This window comes from Octopus bimaculoides, chromosome 14 (assembly GCF_046866305.1).
Source record: "Octopus bimaculoides isolate indiv1 chromosome 14, ASM4686630v1, whole genome shotgun sequence".
Lineage (NCBI taxonomy): Eukaryota > Metazoa > Mollusca > Cephalopoda > Octopoda > Octopodidae > Octopus > Octopus bimaculoides.
Window position 1 is genome coordinate 21,463,680 of NC_142941.1, and position 15,024 is coordinate 21,478,703.

The following is a 15,024-nucleotide window of genomic DNA, read 5'->3' on the forward strand; positions in this document are numbered from 1 at the left end:
CAGTGTCAGTGCATATCAATTTGACCTATTAGGGGTCTTTTTATTTATTTTTTATTTTTGTTACTGTTGAAATTCTTCAACACTGAACTTGGAAACAAATTTTTTTTGTTTTTTTTTTTTTCCCACAAAATTTCACATTTAAACTGTAATTTTTTTCTCATTACTGTTGATCTGTGATTTAAAATAACTTGCTCTTTTACACAAGAACCATAGTTCGATTATATTTTTTGTATTTATATAAGGATGTATATGTTGTTCATACACACACACAAAGATATATATAATTGCTACAAAAGTATGTGTGTATTTTGTATACATCTTTACACACACACACATTGTGCATTCAGGCACACTCTGGTGTGTGTGTATGTGTAATTATAATTATATATATATATATATATATACAATTATATATAGTTAAGTATATATATATATATATATATATATATATATATATATACAATTATATATAGTTAAGTATATATATATATATATATAGTTATATATATATATATATATAGTTATAAATATATATATATATATACATATGTAATACATATATATATAATTATATATACATACACATATACACACACAGACATACATCAAACGTGTGTATTTGCATAAAGATAAAATGTTATATTTCACAAGTTCAATACTGTTTTACCATTTGCCTAGTAAACAATATTGAAATACCTTTTGATTGGCGCTTGAATCTCTCAGATTATATGATCTGGCTCTGGTCAATGTTCTTCTTAATATAGTTGATATCATTGCTTTCTTGGATTCTCCCTCCTTCTGTTGTAACCCAAGGGCTCTGCTGGAATCAGAGACCAAAATTTTTCCTCAACTTTTTGTGCTTTATGCCTTTCCTAGTCCTTCCCTTTCTCAGTCTCCAATCACAGTATCATTACAGATACGTGATTAATACAATTCCCCATTGTCGTCCAGATTATTTTCTGAAACCCCTGTGAATTGATTCACTTTAAAAGCCCATGTTCTGATGAAATTATGTTTATTATTAAATAAAAATAAATTTAAAATAAAAGTTTATTTATTTATTTATTTAAAGAATTTAAAAGAAATTTTTTTAATTCTTTAATCACCAGAATTTTTTTTTTTTATTACAATTCTAGAATGGAAGCTTTTAAATACCAGTCTTATACTGCAGTCAGTTCATTTACCATCATCATTATCATCATAAATAATGCATTTTGTTATGTATTTGGCAATACACATAGCTGTCAAGAATAGGTACTAGATTGATAAAAAGTATTGGTCAAATACTGATATCAGTTTAATTGATCTTTTTCCCTGCCTCAAATTTTATGGCATTGTTTGTTTGGTATTACTTACTTCAACAACCAGAAAATTAATTATAGACTGGAGCAGTCTAAAATAACATTCTCTTTTGCATTCAGGAATATCAATTGAAGGACTTCATCTTTGTTATCAGTTAGACATTTTTCATGTTAGCTCAAGTTAAATCCAATAAATCATCCCTCCATTTTTAATTCTGCATCCTCTGGCATGAGAATATGCTGGAGTTCTACAACTGTTGCCATTGGTACCAGCACTATAGAAATTTTCATCTTATGCTTTCTGCCTATGACACCACTCCGTAATAATTTGAATTACTATGAAGAAAATGGGCAAGCACTAGAGAAGCTGTCTTGTCAAATCTGGAGCTTTCCACTCCATGTTGGTTGCTATCTTAGTGAAAAAAAAGGTAGTGATGTGCTCCTTAGCAGAGCAGGTTACTCTGTTGCCTTAGTCTGCCTAGATGATACTTTCACTTCATAGTTGAATGTTTAAGAATAAAAATATTCCCAGTGAAACATCATTATTGTGATTAGTATCAGTGACATAAGGTTTTCACCAGATCACTTACCAGAGAGTAGGTTATCCATTGACTCCTGAGCCTGATGATTTTATCAGTTGCCAACTGTTCCCTGCAGCATAGCTAATAATAAAGGGTCCTCCTCAAGAGACATTGTTTACTTCTGAACAGTTTCCTTCATACTGCTTTAATATTATCTTCAAAACCATTTTCTTTTCTCCAAACAGTTCCCTACCTTCCCCTTATCTGGTTGTATGATGATTGCCTGCTACATTAGACTGTCCAGTGATTGACATAGAAGCTTCTTGGGTTATATTAGTAAACATGGCTGCTTAATTGATTAGTTTTCACACTTATTTTGTATTGATGGAGTGACAGAATCAGTAGATCAGTGGATAAAAATATCTTGCAGTATTTTGTTGTCTTTTTACATTCTGAGTTCAAATCCTGCTACGGTTAACTTTGCCCTAAATAATCAGACATATATAAATTGCTCTCCCAAAATGTGGTCTTGTGTCAATATTAGAAATTATGATTTTGCTTTAATAAGTCTAACTGTTCCATTTTCCAGTCCACAGTTGAAACTTGTACCAATGGGAGAAATCACTAATAATTTTATTGACCCCCAAACACAGGATCTTTGGATTCATTTGTGTGACATTTCTGGAAAAAACATGAATTTTTCTCCAGACCATTCATTAACTTTTTAAACCTTGCCATATAAAACCAGAGTATACAAGAAAGTAGAGGTAAAAGTTATATAAATTCCTCAAAAACTCAAATTTATCAATAAGTTTCTATTCTTTTAAACAAATGTTTTATGAAATTATTAATTTAAGTATTGATGTACATTTTTTCCTGCAAAGTATTTAACGAGTCAAAGCACCATAATTCTCACATAGATCACAGGCCCAAAGCTTTAAATTTTAAGGAGATGATTGTGTTGATGTTTTGTAGCAGTGACTGTAGTTAAATGGCTCTACTTATAAAATTTATTTAGGTTGTAGTCTTTATTTCTCAAGAGCTTATTTTTACTACACAGTACTTAACATGATAAATACTATGCTAACTGGATCCGAAGCAGTTAGATATGTTGTAGTCAGTTTGTGAATTGGATTTTTTTTTAATAGAAGGAAGAGGAGGTGGAGTCCTTTCCAAGATTTTAAAATGGGCTTAAGTTAATTTCATCTTATTTGGTTACTGAAAGGGACTGAGGAGTACTTGACCTGAGACGGTATTCAAAATAGCTAACAATACCACCATCCAACAACCCTTATTTCTTACACATTTTACCAAAGTTGCAGTAGAAAAGCTATTAATAATCATTATTTTACCAAGCCCTTTATAATACTGATTTTAAATATCAATAAGTTTTGCTTTGGCAGAAAAATAATTGCAAATTTTTCAAAGATTTAGTTTAATAAATCTAAAGTTTGAATTAAAATATTTATTAAAATTTTAAAGATATTTTATCAGCGTAGTTTGCCAGCATTTGAAGAATAAGCAAAAAAACTTATTGGCTGTAAATTTAAAGAAGCTATCTTCATCAGTGTTAATTGTTTAAATGATACTGCTAAAGCACATAATCTATTTAATACAAGCATGTGTGTGTGTATCAGAGAAGTTTCAGAGTCTGTGATTTTGTAGATGTGGTTGCTAATAGCATGAGACTGTTGAGTTTATCTATATGAGTGAAAGTGGTTGAGTGTTATATATGAATGAGAATGGGAAGATTGTTGCAGAAAGCAACATGGAGTTGATCAAGAATTAATGACAATAGTTTTATTAAGATTAGATTTAGATTAATCAAAGAAAGAAAAGCATTAGAGTTCGCTTGAAGTAGTACAGAAGTAGAAAAAAAAGGAAAATATAGAAAGTTTCTAATAATGCAGAAAGTTTTACAAAATCCTTTGTATTTCAGGTGCAAAGGCCTAACCTCAGAAGGAAACAGTCCAAGAAAAAAAATTTTTTTAATGGTTTTTGTGAAACATTCTGCATTGTTAGGAGCTTTCTTTGTTTTCCTTTTCTCTTTCTAATCAAAGAAAATTAATATTTCTTAGATACAGAGTTCAGCACTAATGTAATAACATTACTACCCTAACTAAAATGTCTAGTCTGACATTTCTGTTCATATCAAAAACAAAGGAAAATGAAATGAGAAGGGAGAAACAAGCTTAGAAACAAAAAAAATTTTTTTTTTATTCATATTCCCACTCCCATGAAACTTTTTAAAATTATGGAAAAAGAATAAAAATAGGTATCCACCCTTCCCCCTTTTACCCTTTATCCTGCCAATGTTTGACATAAATTATTTTTAAAGAATGAGTATTTAATCCTCAGGTAATTCTTCCCATTTGGAAACTGTCCATAACTGTTTAGCTCCCTATTTAGTTTAAGTTTACTGCTTCACAATGCCATTTATTTTCGTCCTACAAATTTTTTCTGATGTTTTTCTCTTTTTTGTATATTTTTATGTTGTTATTTTGTCAGTATTTAAGTATTTTGTTCTTGTGTTCTGAATTACTGTGTAGGCTGGGATAAGAATATTCTGCACTGTTTTAGAAGAGCTATTTGCTGGCTAATTTTATAGAGTGTCAACTCTACTTTGTTCTCAAATGGCTCAGTCCATCTGGCTATAAAATAGTTACTACAACTTCATAATGCCCCACAACACTACAAGCAGTGTGATCATGTTAAAAATAAGTGTTTATTACTGTATTTGTAATTCCAACTTAACAGATTTTACTTCAAAGTGGGAAGAGTGGTTCCAAAGTGAGATTAACACCGAAAGATTTCTGTAATAGGAAATACACCAAAGCAAAACATCAGAACATCATTTAACGGTGTCAACAATGTAAACCTGCTTGGTTAATTTTAAGCTTTGATCAGCCAAGCAGTGAGGTAAATAGCTCATCATATGGTTCTCGTAATGAATATTATTTTGATTTGTAACTTTTGTAATACCTGCAGAATTGTCCTGCCATTTCTACACAAATGTCTTAAAGTTCTGCTTTCGGTTTGTATTTTATATGCAGGAGAGGTTTTTTTTTATCAGATTAAGCATAAGCAAATACACCATTAGATGTTGCAAACAATTACGAATATCTTAAATAGAAACTTTGATTCCACAGTAAATTGTTACATTGTTGAATATTCCTGGCCTTCAAAATGTTCAGCTAAAAAGCAAAGAAACTGCATCTTATGTGCATAAGTATGAAATTCTGTCAAGAATAAACCTTCTGTACTTGAGACTTTTGCCTGCTTGTCTCTGAACAGTTCTAATTTCAGGTTGGCTTCTTAAGGTTCAGCTACAGTTGCTGGTAGTGTGAAGGTTAAAGCCACATTCATCCACAAAAATTATTGATTTTCCAAAAGGAATTAATTTTCACATACCATTTAGTACATGCATGTCTAGTAATAAGATTGAGTCAATTTCTATTCTCAGGCACTAGAACCAGCATCTACAATCTTTGAGTAATGCTTCTCGTTTTTATATAGTCAATTATTCTGTTTACAGGCTTCAAATTAATGTCTATGGACTGAGCAAGGTCCTTGCACTCGAATCCATGAGCATAATCTGTAAGCTGATCATGAGTTTTGTTGGACACTGGTATCATCTGTATCCTACATCCACTTGATGCTACTTGTGAAAGCATTACAACAAAACATTATTTAGAGAACGGTTTCAGTGAAATGTACTCACTTTGAAACGACTGTTCTCATTTTGATGTGATATGTGTTGAATTACAAACACTGTAGTGAACTTGCTCTCTGCTGGCTATGTATACAATATAAATACTAAGACTTCAAACAGTGCCCTGACTATCCAGTACTTAGGCAGGTTACAAAAGTCTAAACTATACACACACACACACACATCTTCAGTCAAAAACTGTGATCACCTGGAAGTTTTAAGGAAGAAAGAACTTAATGTTTTATGATTTTTGAGAGTGAAAAGGGTTAGGTGTTTGTGTAAATGAGAATGAATTTCACAGAGCATGAAAAGCAAGCTTATTTGGACTTCTTTTGTCAACAAAGGATGCAGACATCAGGAGACATGCACACAATAATAAAACAAGATAAACATTTGACTGCCTTGAACAGTCTGGCTGAAATGCATGATCTTTTGCATCTGTACAAAGGCCTTAGGCAGGAGGCAGTTGTGGAAATTTTTACTGAATTGATGTTAACATTGTAAAATTGCAAATAAACAAATTAAAACTTATTTATGTTTCTTTTCCTTTTTAAGTTAACTTTCCACTGTATTCATGATACCAGTCATCTTTCATTGTGTGTTCAGTGATTATTTGTTGTTCAAATTCAGATACAAATTTACACTCCTAAAACACTGAGCCAGGTCAATAAAAGCTGGCGGGGGGAGGGGGGATCTTACTGGATTGTTTAGCAAATAAGAATATTTTGCAAGGATTGTTGTACAACTTATGAATTGAACCACCATTGACCACCATTTAGTTAAAAACCAAATTTCCATCTTCGGTGTAGTTTATTTAGTCCCCAGTTTCACTTGTCTCGCACTGACAAATTTCATTTGAGGTAAAAATGTGAATATTACAATGCAGATTTCCCCTTCCTTAAACTAGATATCTGTGACTTCATACCTGCAAAGTAGTCATGAAATTAAGTATACAAAGATAGTAAGTTGTTGGATTAATGGCCTTCTAGAACAACTGCATGTATGAGAGTTATCTTCAGATCATACTTCCCCAAAACAATTTTATTAAATGTATTTGAAAACAGCCAATGTTAGCAGCAAAGTTGAACTTTCAATAAGCCAGTACACTATAATCTAACTACATTTTTTTCTCACTCTAACTTCCATGGTCTTGTCCAGCAATCTGATACCTCTGTAATTACTCTTGTCTAAGGTGTCACCTTTATCTTTGTAGCAGTAGCAGTTGACTATAATGCTGCTACACCAGTCATTGGGTACAATTCCTTCATGGACAACCTCATTAACTATAGGGGTGACTACTCCATAACCCACTCCACCAGATATTTTAAGCATCTCAAGTGATTCCTAAAGGACTGGGGGCTTTCCCTGTCTTCCTATCATTAATTGCTTTATCTACCAAGCTGGTCCTTCTGTTGAGTCCACTTTAGGAAGATTCTCCTCCCATGCATTCTCTACATTTAGCAGTCTTTCATAGTGGCATTTCCAAGTCTCTTTCTTTGAATATATATACATATATAGGTTTCTTTTAGTTTCCATCTACCAAATCCACCCACAAGGTTTTGGTCAGCCCAGGGCTTTAATAGAAGACACTTGCCCAAGGTGCTACTCAGTAGGACTGATCCCAAGACCACAAGGTTGAACAGGCTTCCTCAGTTTCTGTCAACTAATTCTATTCCCAAAGTTGACCCACAGCTAGAACGCCAAACAACATTTGCGTATTAGGACCAAACCCCCAACCATACAACCATAACATATGAAAAATGGAGTGTTTAGTCAGATTTATTATAATTGCTGAGTAAAATATTGAATGAAATCATATCAGGTTGAGTAAAAAGTATGTAACATTTGGAACCATGAAGAATTTGTACTAGATTTTGAATTTTTTTTAAACATTTTTTTGCAATTGTTTGATAATATAAACATAGACTTGTCCAAATACATCAATAAACTAACATTAATATTTTTTTCACCATTGTTACAATCATCTGAAATGGAACTGTCAGAGCATGATATCTGAGCAATTTTGCTATTCAACTTCAAAAAAGGACGTAAAGCAGTCGAAACTGCTCGCAATATCAACAGAACATTTGGTGAGGAAATGACTAGTGAGTGGTCAGTTCGAAAATGGTTTAAACAATTTCGCAGTGGAGACTTGAGCCTTGAAGATCATGAGTGTAGTGGCTGCCCATCTGTCATCGATAACGGTCAATTAAAAACCGTCATTGAGAAAGATCCACGTAAAACCACTCGAGAACTGGCAAAAGAACTTTAAGCTAGCCAGAAAACTGCCTGCAATTATTTGCATGTGTTTTGAAAATCAAAAAAGCTCAACAAATGGGTACCACACAATTTGAATGAAAATCAGAAAATGTGTGGCTATGAAATTTGCTTGTCACTCCTTCTCCATAACCAGACCAATCCATTTCTCGACTGTATTGTAACTTGCAATGAAAAGTGGATTCTGTACATTAATAAAATCATTCTTCGCAGTGGTTGGACCAAAATGAAGCAGTGAAAACCTTCCCTAAACCCGAGCTATTCAAAAAGAAGGTTATGGTGACTGTTTGGTGGTGTACTGCTGGACTCATCCATTATAACTTCTTAAAACCCAGGTAAACCATTACTGCAGAAACATATTGCCATGACATTGCCAAAATGAATAAGAAAACTGCTACTCCTCCATCTCAGACTGGTCAACAGAAGAGGGCCAATCATTCTTCATGACAATGCTCGACCAAACATTTCACTAATGATGCTCCAGAAGTTGAGGGCATTCACAGAGTTCATCAGCTCCAGAACTCCAGATTTTTATGTTACTGGAATAAACAAACTTGTAACTCGCCAGTAAAAATGTGTTGATTGTAATGGTACTTACTTTGATGAATAAAATTTCCGCATTGTTGAAATATATTGTGATGAATTTCATGTTTCAAAACGTTGCTTACTTTTTACTCAGCCTGATATGTAACATTACCAGCAAGACTTGTTACATTAAAAAAATTCACACTTCTTAATCAAATCAAAAAGAAAATTTAAAAGTGACATTTGAACTTTACCAGCAGAGATTGTAAAATTGCACTTTCTGTGAAGTAAGCATTATGGAAATCACACAATCATTTTGTTTTTTTGTTTTTTCTGGGAAATCATTTAGCTGCATATTTAATTGTGTTTAAACTATTGAGTTTGTACAATGATATGCACTTGATCATGTCATAGATGTGCAGAATATTTATCATTTACTAATGAAAGTAGAGATTCTTTTTTTCACGCAATTATTCTTGATCATAGTAGCTAAGCAAACAGTACACAAGTGCAGAGAAATTGAAGGCAACTTTATATGGAGAGGAAAATGAAAACTGAGTAGTTGATTGCTGTTTTGGAATGTTGTGTGTCTAATCTCCAACTCTAGTGCACACACAGACAAGTTTATTTCAATTCTTACTGAAGTTGGAGAAGGCAAACATAAGGAAATCTGTAGCACTTCTAAAATTTGAAGAGATGATCTCGTGGGTGAAGGAATGCAGAATAGTTAGGAGCAAATTCAGTACAACTGATATATTCTCAAGGCACTGGAAATCATAAAAACAATGGGAACATCACCCAACAACTTCAAAGTTGGTGTTGGGTAAAGTCAATGTTTTAAGAAGAGACATGATCTATCAGTCTATCACTAAACTCACAAGCGCAAAAACTGGTTGCAGAGTTTGAAAACAAATTGCTTTTCAACATTTCATCATTAGATGACAGAAAGCCATGGAGTATGATCCATAACAGATTGGGTATGCAGATCAAACCCTACTGATCTGTCATATCCCACTGACAGATAGCTAATTTCAAGGGCCAGAAGACAGTCACTATCAACATCAGTAACAAAAAAACTTTTTCATCCATGAAACTGATTAAAAATAATATAGTTACAACTGATTCAAATTTGAAGATTTCTCTGTTACTCTGAAACTAATTTAACTCCATACAATAAAAGCTGGTCCAAATGAAGACATTTTTATATTAGATCATATGTAAAAATACTGAATATATCTATATTAACATATTTTAAGGAAAACTTAAACGATACATTTGAACTCAGGTATGAAACAATTGGCACATAGGTGCTATATAGTGACTATGCCAGTATTCTATAAACTCAGATGCATTTGCTCATCTATAGCTAGTGTAATTGAATCCTTAAATCAAAGATGCAAATAAAAATGTACTAATTAGAAAAATATTGAAACATCATGAAATTATATCTAATTTTAAAATACATCAGTTTAGTTTTTAAAAGAAATATCACACAGCACTAAAAACAGTAAACTTCCATCAAATCATTTGAATAGATATTTTAGTAAACTTAGATCAGTATAGGGTTAGCAGATCAACAATGGTGATGCAATAGACAGGCGGAGGATGAGAGATGAGTAGTGGTTGGAGGTAGGGAAATGCTATGTAAAATGTGGATGGGAGACAGTATTAAGGATGAGGGATAGATATCAAGTAAAATGGTTTCTGGTAGTGAGAAAGATTAGTGATATCAAGGAAAGCTGCAGTTAAAGAGATGAAGGGCTGTGGGGGTGACTGGGAGGGGGGGGGTATTGAGCAAAGGGCCCAGTTGTGCATACACACTCACACACAAGACTTCTAGAGCTCAGTTTCACTAAGTTTCTCAAGAATTACATATCGCCAGTCATCATGGTCCCTTGTTATCTCCTCCATCAGGTTCAAGATCCTGAGATCAGCTTTCACCCCTTATCCCATGTCTTCCTCTTCTGCAAGCTCCATCAACATTAAATGATCAGCACTTCTTTACCATTCATACCTATCACATGTCCATACAAGTGCAGTTTTTTTTTTCATGCACACTACATGTGATTCCTTTTATGCCCAGTTTTTTTTTGCTGTTTTTCTCAGTACATTTGTACTGGCTTTCATGCATTACACATTCACTGGAGCATGCTCACATCATTTCTTTCCAGTCTTCCCAAGTCCACTGCATTCAAGGCTCATGTCTCATTATCATGCAGCATCACAGTTCTAATGTAAGTGTCATACAACCTGCTCTTTGCTCTAAAGAAAAAGATCTTTGTTGCCAGTAGTTGTAGAAAAGTTCATAGACTGACTAAGATACTCTCATAGAATGTGACAAAATGAGGTTTATTTTTTTAACATAGACCCCTTATCATCCACACACTTCTTCCATCGGTGTTACAGTGCTTGTATCCCATTGGTGAAGAAGGTTCGTCCTGTTGGTCAAAAAAATCATCAACAGCAGATGTGATGTCATCATCACTGTGATATTGCTTCCCATCCAAGTGTTTTTTCATGGGGCCAAATCAGGAAAGTAGGGAGGTTGAGCAACCAGTTCAAAGCCAGTTGCACACAACAGCCAAGGACAGGTGTACTGGAGCATTTTCTTGATGAAGCAAGACCCCTTTCATCAGTTTTCCTGGGTGTTTGGTTTTGGTAGCCTTTTGTAAATTCCTCAGCAAGTTGCCATACTACTCTCCATTAATGGTGTGGCTCTATTAAAGATAGCCATTAAACATGCCTTTTGCATCCAAAAAAACTGAGACCATTACCATCTCTGCAGATGAAACGACCTTGACCTTCTTTGAAGTAGGTGAGTAGGGGTGTTTCCACAGCATGGATTGGCTCTGGTTGAAAGTGATGAACCCAACTCCCATCCTGGGCTAGGAAATGTACAAGGAAACCAGCTGAATCTGCCTCAAACAATGTCAGATGTTCCAGTGATGTGATCAGCCTGGTGTCAGATATGGCACTCACCAAGCAGGTACCTTCATCATGCCAAGTTCATTGAGCAGCATATTCTCAACTCTCTCACAGAATATGCCAATAGCATTGACTATTTGATTTATAATAATCACCTGTCACCCGTGAGCATATGGTAAACACAATCAATGTTTTTCTTGGTGCTGACAGCCGTAGGATGTCCTGCCTACTTTTGCAATGCTTTTAAAACTGGAGCATAATCTCCTAATGTAGTAACAATATCAACATGAATATCCTTGAGGGCTAAACCCTTTTTCTGCAGGTACTCTGATGCCAAATTTTGTCCATTTTTAAGAGAAGCTGCTACTAGTTATTTTTGAAGTCTTCTTTGAACAGTTAGATGTCAGTTTATCTGGAAAGAAGCCATGCAATTATTAATAAGAAGGGTTCAAATGAATGCATGCAAGATTTTGCAGCTGTAGCATCACTCCTTCATAGTCATCCTATGAACTTTTCAGCCTACCCTCATATAGGAAGCTTATTTTCAATAAGTCTACCTATAGATTTCAGTACACCTTTGTGCCCACAGCTTTCATTGGGTATAGCATATGGAGTTTATACCCACTCTTTTTCTGTATATTGAGCATGGCCATTTTCCTTAATATACCAGGATTTCCTGCTTACTAAAACTTTAGTTTTTACTAAATTTATATTGAAGCCTCTCAATTCTAGGTTTAGCTATGCCTGAAATTTCCTAATTCACCTACAGATTAAAATACAAGGATTTGATCATCAGCATAAAGTTCCCAAGGACAGCCAGTCGTCAATCATTTTCTGATAGCCTATTGAGACTGTGAATATAGGAGCAGACCGAGGACTGAGCATTGATGAACTCACTTTCACACTAAATTTATCACTGAAATTGTTTATTTTCACTTCATTTACAGTCTTTGTAAATGGCTTGTAGTCCTCACAAGCCATTTACAGTCTTCGTAAATGGCTTGTAGTCCTCACAAGCCATTTAACAACACCTAGTTTCCTCAGTGACCACCAAATTACTAAATCTGGTAGTTACCTCACTAAGAAGATTGCATCTGTAGTACCTATTCTGGGCATGAAACCAAACTGCATCACATTGTGCATCTTTTCATAACCTTTTCCAGTAGTTCGATTACTCTATAGTTGCTTCTCTAATAAGCAGTTTCAGGTGTAGAAACAAGGCCTAGAATCAAAGGACTTTGGAGTTAACCTAGCAAAAACTAAAGTCTTAGTTAGTAGGAAGGCAGACAAATCACAAATCCCTGCTCAATCTGTAGAAAAGGCATAGGCAGAAACTCCTTAACATGTACCCAGTGTAAGCTATGGACACATAAGAGGTGCAGCAATATCAGAGCAAGGCTAACAGGGAAAATAGTTTTTGTGTGTGAAAGATGCACAAGTACAATTAACTCTAAAAATGTACACATGCCAAGGGAGGAAAACTAGAAGTAGTCAATAGCTTCCGTTACCTAGGTGATCAAATCAGTAGCAGGGCTGGATGCTCCAAGAGCATAGCTGCCAGAATAAGAATAGGCTGGGCAAAGTTCAGAGAGCTCCTACCTCTGCTGGTAACAAAGGGCTTTGCTGGATATATAATGTCAAGGAAGGGATAAGTGCAAGTGTCCTGAGAGAAAAGTTGGGCATAGGAGGCATCAGATATGGCGAGCAAGAGAGACAACTGCGTTGGTATGGTCATGTAATGCGTATGGATGAGGGCAGCTGTGTGAAGATGTGCTGCACTCTAATAGTGGAGGGAACCTGTAGAAGTAGACCAGGAAGACATAGGATAAGGTGTTGAAGCATATTTGAATGTTGGACCACACGGAGGAAATGACAAGTGACCAAGACCTTTGGTGATATGCTGCACTTGAGAAGACCTGTCAAGCGAAGTGAGATCATAGTCATGGCCGATACCAGTTGTGTAACTGGCACATAAAAAGCACCCTTCAAATGTTGTGCGATATGCTGTGCTCAGAAGACCTGTCAAGCTAAGTGAAATCATAGTCATGGCCAATGCCAGTGCCGTCTGACTGGCACTCATGCTGGTAGCATGTAAAAAAGCACCATTCACGCATTGGACTTCATGAAGGCAGTAACAAGCAACCAAGACTTTTGGTGATATACCAAGTGAGATTATAGTCATGGCCAATGCTGGTGTCATGCCAGTGGCACATAAGAAGCACACACTACACTCTTGGAGTGGTTGATGGTAGGAAGGGAATCCAGCAATAGAAGCCATGCTGAATCAGACTAGAATCTGGTGCAGCTCCCTGGCTTACCAGTTTTCAGTCAAACCATGGAAAGTGGACATTAAATGATGATGATGATACTGTTACACCAGTCTTTGGGTATGACATTTTCCTAACCAACTACTATCTGGGTGATCATGTAATATGCCTCGCCAGATATTTTGAGCCTCTCTGCTATGATGTGATGTACCAGGAGCTTTCCCTCTCTTTATGTCCCTGATTGCTTTATCTATGAAGCTGCTGTCAACATGAATTGCTGGTCCCCCTGTAAGATCAGTATAAAGCAACCTCTCTTTACCTCATGCATTCTCCATGTTCAGCAACCTCTCATAAGAGTACTTCCTCATCTTCCATATCTATAGTGAATATGCCTTCGTCATTCTGAATAATCTTCAGACAATGATATCTCAATCCTGAACATTTCATGCCTCTGATCCTCATAGTCCAGGTCAATATTCATTATAATTCATAAGGTGGGAAGGTGGTAGAATCATTAACACACCAAGCAAAATGCTTAGCATCATTTCATCTGTATTTACATTGAGTCCTTTTGGGGTAGATAAAATAAGTACCAGTTAGGCACTGGGGTCAATCTTATCGACCTATTCCACTCCCAAAATTGCTAGTCTTGTATCAAAATTTGAAAGCAATATTCATTATAGTTTATGAAGTTCTAAAAAAAGTTTGAGAGTGATTGTCTATGGGAGCTTTAATATGCAAATAAATTGATTAGCATAGTAGAAGCTAAATTGTAGGAAAGTGACAAGACACAAATCATGGTTGAAAGCTAAACAAAGAAGACTGTATGAAGCATGAGCATTAAATGTGGAAGATCTGTAGTGAAAAAAGAGCCAATTATGATCAGTTGTATGTGTAACACAAGGCAAGAACACAATTGGACATTAACAACATCAGTCCAAATGTAGAGGAAAGATTGAAGTAGCAAATGCCAAGTTAAAAAGTGATGAAGAAAACTGTAAAAAGTTGTATAATAAGCTCGCTGGACACTGGTCCTATAAGAATACAGACCAAGATAATAAACAATGTGCTTTCAAACAGAACCATATACACAATGCCAGAATGGAAGAAAGACATTAAATGATACCAACATATTGTTATATTTGGAGATGGTTATCTTTTGCCAGTTAAACACAGACACTATTTATTTCATCTTCACTTTAGCTTTATTATTATTATTATAATTAAGGCAGTGAGCTGGCAGAATCGTTAGCAAGCTGGGCGAAATGCTTAGCAATATTTCATCTGTCACTACATTCCGAGTTCAAATTCCGCCAAGGTTGACTTTGTCTTTCATCCTTTCGGGGATCGATAAATTAAGTACCAGTGAAACACTGGGTTGATGTAATCAACTAGTCCCCTCCCTCATAAATTTCAGGTTTTGTGCCTTTAGTAGAAAGGATTATTATTATTAGTTTATTTGTCTGTAAAGTGAAGGAAAAATAATAATAAAGCTA